General features: G+C 42.9%; 1 long non-coding RNA gene across 1 annotated transcript; it reads right to left on the bottom strand.

The window, feature by feature from the left end:
- Positions 1 to 518: 518 nt before the first annotated feature.
- Positions 519 to 883, bottom strand: LOC134309293 (uncharacterized). The gene is made up of 3 exons (XR_010011035.1): positions 843 to 883; positions 691 to 736; positions 519 to 560 (listed from the first exon to the last, which is right to left on the bottom strand). It is a non-coding gene; the product is annotated as an uncharacterized LOC134309293 (long non-coding RNA).
- Between the last annotated feature and the right edge of the window lie 5,169 nt (positions 884 to 6,052).

The raw sequence follows: 6,052 nt of genomic DNA, 5'->3' as shown, positions 1-6,052 counted from the left end.
GTAACACAAACCTTTGATTATGAACGCTTTTTCCAGACATAAAGCTTCCCCTGTCTGTTCCACGAACACTGAACATGAATCTGGCAATTTCAACATTTTCGACCCCTTGGTCAGCTCTGACCCTGTAATGCACAAGCACGCACACACACACACACACACACACAGGTACATTGCGATGCAGTAAATTTGCCAAAGTACATATTCACACATCAAAATCCAGCTTATTTTACTAATAGGAGCATGGCACACAGTGACACTACAATGCACTGTTGACTATGAATTCTCCAGTTTATTCTTCAACCCAGCATGATATTCCAAACTGCTAATGAGTAAAACTGCTAACAACTGTTATTATTCCATAATGCAAATTTGAAAGTTATCTGTAACTACCTGACCTTTAAAATGCAATGGATCTCCTCATGCATGTGTAGCAATGTGTCACATCTTTTCAAATTGCAAAAATTTTACCTTGATGGTATGCCATGCCTTTCTGTTGCCTTCTTGAAGGCAGCAAATGCAGTCGATGCAAGGTTGTTGGTAGCAACACTCAGGCACATCACCTATATCATGAAATTAAGATGTGTGGTACTTTTAACAAACTTTTTGTAGTGTTTTTAGTATATAAATTATGGTATACTATACTTTCTACAAGAAGTTATAGACAAAACATAGCATGAAATGTAGACTTACCTTCCTGGAATACCCATCCACTGTGCCAAACAGTACAATGTTGTATCTAGTGAGAAAGTTTTAGGAGTCCAGTAAATAAATGTAATTACTTACTGTACAAGTAAAATGACAGCATACTTATGTTTTTCATTTTATCAATTAAAAGCACCAACCTGATTAGTTTGTGGTTTGTGTCCACATGCCAAAGTGAAAGGGGTCCCCTCACAGAATATGTCCTGCGTAGGATGCAGCCTAATCCAGCAAGTCTGGAGAGGATCCCCACAGAGTCCACACGGTGCAACGATGTGGCCACCCTCCTCCACTGGACATGGATCCCCAATGATCGCAGCCTCCCCTTCACCATGCGGTAGCCAGCAGTAGGCATTTCATTTTTTATATTCTGTATAACAGTGTCCAGCTCCTCGTCACTCATGACGCTGTACCGTCTAGCAGAAAGGACAAACTCCTGCATCCGTCTAAACACTGTACTTGTTGAGACACCCAGCATCTTTGAGATGCAGGGCACAGGCAGGTCAGTTTCCAGGAGCTCTTCCAAGCTCTCTCTGTCAATGTCTAATCTGGGATGTCCTGTCACTCCAGGTACTGTGTCAACTTGTGTATTTCTGCCACTGATCCATTCAATGTTCTCAGTCACAAGCCTAAAAAGCTCCTGCAGTGCATGTAATATCTCTGTGGGCACATCAGTGCATTAAAAAGATGCAACTCCTGCCTGCATGTAAAGTCCATGTAATCTAAATCAATAGGTTCTCTTGTGAGCCCAAGTTCCAATTTAGAGAGCAGCCTCGAGAGCATGTGTCTTCTCAGAGTGTCCTGTAAAGACAGAGGAAAACTACATAAGGAAAACTAATGATTAAATAAAAACACATTGATTCACAAAATATTTACTTAGGAGCTGCCAGCTGTGTCAGTTTAAAGATTTCTATTGTTAAGTTAGATTACCTGTAGCCATGGTATGAATATTGAAGTGGTGAAAATTAAGCAATAAACAATGGACGCCCAAAGTGTTTGCAAACAGACCACTGATGGCAATATACAGTAAATGGAAGTTGGCCAAAACCATTATTAAATGAGACAAAAATTTCATTTTGTGTTGACTATTATCCAAACGTCAGACATTAATGGACACTTAGATACATTTGATATTGTTTAAAAAACGTGTTTCTCTCTGATCTGTCGTTATAGTTAATTTAGTTAACGGGCTAACTGACCCAAACCGAACTGATAAGGTACTCGGTAAAACGCGGAATCCAGCGAGAGTAAACAAAGGTTCAGTTAACAGTGTGTCAAAAGAAAAGCAAAGTCAAAGAGAACCTTCTAAAAACGGACAACAAACAGGATACCTCAGCGTTATGTTAACAACAATGAACTTTCTTCAAGGTGGCTAATATGCTGCAAACGCTGATTTCATGCAATAGCCTTACCAATCTTTTTTTTTTTTTTTCAGCAGCCAGATGCATCTTTGCCACCCACACATTGACAAGTTCGGCGCCACCTAGCGTTGCATGCGGAGAGACACACCCTAAGGGCACCCCCTCCCATCTCTGTGTAAGCGCCTCCAATCAGCCGGCAGAGAACGCAATCGCATTCTGACAGAGAGAGACCCACATCCAGTTCTTTGTCCCACCCCCCACATGAGCAACCGGCCAATCTTAGCTCATATAGCCACTCAGCTTCGAACCGGTAAAGCAAGGCTGGATTCGATACGACGCTTCTCAGAATCCAGCCCTGGTTGCAGCGCGTTTCTTTTTACCGCTGCGCCACCTGAGCGGCCAGCCTTACCAATCTTGTGGTGTTATTTACACAAGAAAGTGTAAAACAGAACCCTTTCAGTGTTTTCGAGAGTAAATAATAAAAACACAAACAATGAGCAGCTCTAAATATTCATGACTTAGCTTAATTCAAAACGTTAATTCATTGTTTACTCAGGCCGGATTCAGCGTTTTACCGAGCCCTAGGTAAACTAACATTGCACTCGCTGCATTCTGTATTCTATCGATTAAAGTTTATAGTTTAATCAGTGAAAGTGAAATCAGTGAATGTGTCCTCATAAAAAGTGTTCAGCTTTACTGTTGAATTATTATTTCGATAATAATAATTATGATTTCGATAAACTCAAGGTTTGGCTTTTAGCCTAACTCACCTGTCGGCGTTCTTCTTCGTCCTCCATCTTTGTTTTCCGGAGAAGGCTTTTCGTTGTAGGTGGTCAGTCCCAAAACCAGGAGACACATCAGCCAATAGCATTCGCTGATAGAGCCGGCCCTGACTCCGCCCCCAAACTGTCAAAACCACCCCTTTCAAAACTTGAGCGCAAAAACATCTCTCGCGCAGAAAGAGCAGCCGAGCGCAATTTGCTTTCGCGTGTGAGCACAACAATGAAATCGAGCGGAAAAACAACATTCGAGAGTGAAAAAGACAGTTTGAGAGCGATTTTATGATCAGTGCGCACGCAATTCCTCTTTTTGTGCTCGCGAGTTTCACATTTGCACTCGCGAGGGTGATATTTACACACGTGAAATGTTAAAAGTTGCGCCCTCTAGTTTTGACATTGATGTGACGCCATACACAGCATTTTCCTGTCCACTCTCACCAACCTTGGAGTAACAGGTTCAGCATGGCAATGGATGACCTCCTACCTTGAAGGGTGCTCCTACCAAGTGTCATGGAGGGGATCCATAACTCCCCCATGCACTCTCTCAACCGGTGTTCCTCAGGGCTCTGTACTTGGCCCACTTCTTTTCTCTATCTACACCCGCTCTCTGGGTAAGGTCATAGCCTCCCATGGCTTCTCCTACCACTCCTGTGCAGATGACACTCAGCTCGTTCTGTCATTTCCTTCTTCAGACACACAAGTCTCAGCTCACATCTCAGCATGTCTGCGAGATATCTCACAATGGATGTCGGCTCATCATCTGAAACTTAATCCCAGCAAGACAGAGATGTTGCTCATTCCTGGAGATCAGTCTCCAACCCAGGACCTTCTCATTTCTCTTGATGACTCCCAGATCAGACCATCTGATAAGGTAAGAAGCCTTGGTGTTGTCCTGGATAACCAGCTGACATTCTCTCCTCATGTAGCCCATATGACAAGATCGTGCTGGTTCCTCCTGTACAACATCAGGAAGATTCGACCATTTCTCTCCAGGGAAGCTACCCAGATTCTGGTCCAATCACTTGTAATTTCACGGTTGGACGACTGCAACTCCCTCCTGGCAGGAGCTCCCATGTCCACTATTAAACCCTTGCAGCTCATTCAAAATGCAGCTGCCCGTCTGGTTTTTAACCAGCCCAAACACTGCCACATCACCCCACTGCTGCCACATCATCACCCCACTGCTACCACATCATCACCCCACTGCTGCCAAATCATCACCCCACTGCTGCCACATCACCCCACTGCTGCCTCATCATCACCCCACTGCTGCCACATCAACCCACTGCTGCCTCATCATCACCCCACTGCTGCCTCATTTACCCACTGCTGCCTCATCATCACCCCACTGCTGCCTCATCATCACCCCACTGCTGCGTTCTCTTCACTGGATTTCTGTAGCTTCACAGAAGCACAGTAGCTTCATTCAGTTTAAAACATAATAAGGATCACAATGGAACAATGTGTACAGATGTTTCCTGTTCTAGCTACACAGACAGTGTGAGAGCTGACTGAACAGGAAAACACCACAAGTCTTGCACTTTTGCTGTGTGTGCAAAGAAAACACTTGCTCAGCTAAATCATGGGAAAGCTTGGTTGACAAAGGCAAGAGAAGGAGGAGTCGGTTTTATAAATAGGAATTGCGCCCTACAGAGAAACACACTTCTGCATGCAGCTGCCTGTGTGTTTGTGTGAAGTGTCCTGAGCTCAGAAATTACTTTTACCAATGTGTATTTGAATTCTTAATAAATCACTTCTCTTGACTAATCTGTATATGCCCTTCTTTCCTGGGTAAAAGAACACAATCAACAGACACCCACTGCAGCTCTGAATATCCTTCATAAACATAACTACACATTTGTGTATATATACTCTGTTTCTTTGTTTGGATTGAGCTTTTTTAATGAAATGTCATACTTTATTAACAGTCTGGGAAAGCCACTTGAGCTCAATGACTCAGCAGAACACCACCACACAGCTGACCCAACGTTCCCATAGTTTTAAACACACACCTCATTTTTAATCCTCTGCTGCCATCAAGTGGCCATTTTTAGGTATCACGTGCTCCGTTCCTTTTATTTTGGCCACTCATGCTGCATGCACTAGTTGGTAGGATTTCAGGCCTTTCAAGGTGGAAGGAACCAGCTCATATCCCCAAAAATACCAAACCTTGGCTACGTTTTTTTGTACCCCCACTGCCTACTTACTTTTACTTGGCTCCAATCTTGAATGATAAGTCAGAAGAATGTCAACCAACCTGTTGACATCTTGTTCAATCCAGTCATGTACTTTCCTCACGTGCACTTTACTATTCTTTTTTAAATATTCCACACACTGCTAATTGCCTGTGTGTGTGTGTATAGCTATATGTCTTCTTGTAGTTTGTGTATTTTGTGTTTAATGTTTAATTTTTCTTGTGCATCGTCTGCAACTTGTGCATTGCTTGTAGACTGTTTTTAGACCAGAGATATACCTACCATCAGCCACAACCAAATTCCTTGTCTGTCTGTCTGTCTGTCTGTCTGTCTGTCTGTCTGTCTGTCTGTCTGTCTGTCTGTCTGTCTGTCTGTCTGTCTGTCTGTCTGTCTGTCTGTCTGTCTGTCTGTCTGTGTATATGTCCACATACTTGGCCAATAAATCTCATTCTGATACCAGGGGCCCACTCGTCCTGCTCAATGTTTTTGAAGGATTATTGCATTTTGTCTTTATGTGTGTGTGTGTGTGTGTGTGTGTGTGTCATATGTTCCTTGTCTTTTGGACAAAATGGATCTGTGGCTTGTGTGCTGCCTATCTGTTTATCTTGGCCAGGACTCTCCTGCTGTAAATGAATACATTGTACATCTCACTCAGATCATTTCCTGCTGAAATGAAGGTAGATAGACAGATGCATACTTTATTGATCCCCAAGGAAATTAAAGTCCCCTGTAGCATAACACAACAAATAATTAACAGTACAAAACAACCCTACATAATGAACGGTACAAGACAAAAGCAAACAGAAAAAAACACAACTGAGTATTTCCTGTCATTTACAAGAAATGGATAACTGCTAACTGTAATGACTAGGCATGGGCCTCTTTAGTTTCAGTGTAAGGATTTCATTAGTAAAGCCAAACACGGCTTGAAGCCAGCAAATGGGGCAGTTAGAACAGACCTGTTTGAATTTCAACCAATGTGAGTCCAAAGATTTGCATACGGCTACCTCCAGCCAAT

The sequence above is a fragment of the Trichomycterus rosablanca genome, chromosome 2, assembly GCF_030014385.1.
Source record: "Trichomycterus rosablanca isolate fTriRos1 chromosome 2, fTriRos1.hap1, whole genome shotgun sequence".
NCBI classification, from domain to species: Eukaryota; Metazoa; Chordata; class Actinopteri; order Siluriformes; family Trichomycteridae; genus Trichomycterus; species Trichomycterus rosablanca.
The sequence above is the reverse complement of the archived record's forward strand: the minus strand, read 5'-3'. Positions and strand labels throughout refer to the sequence as shown.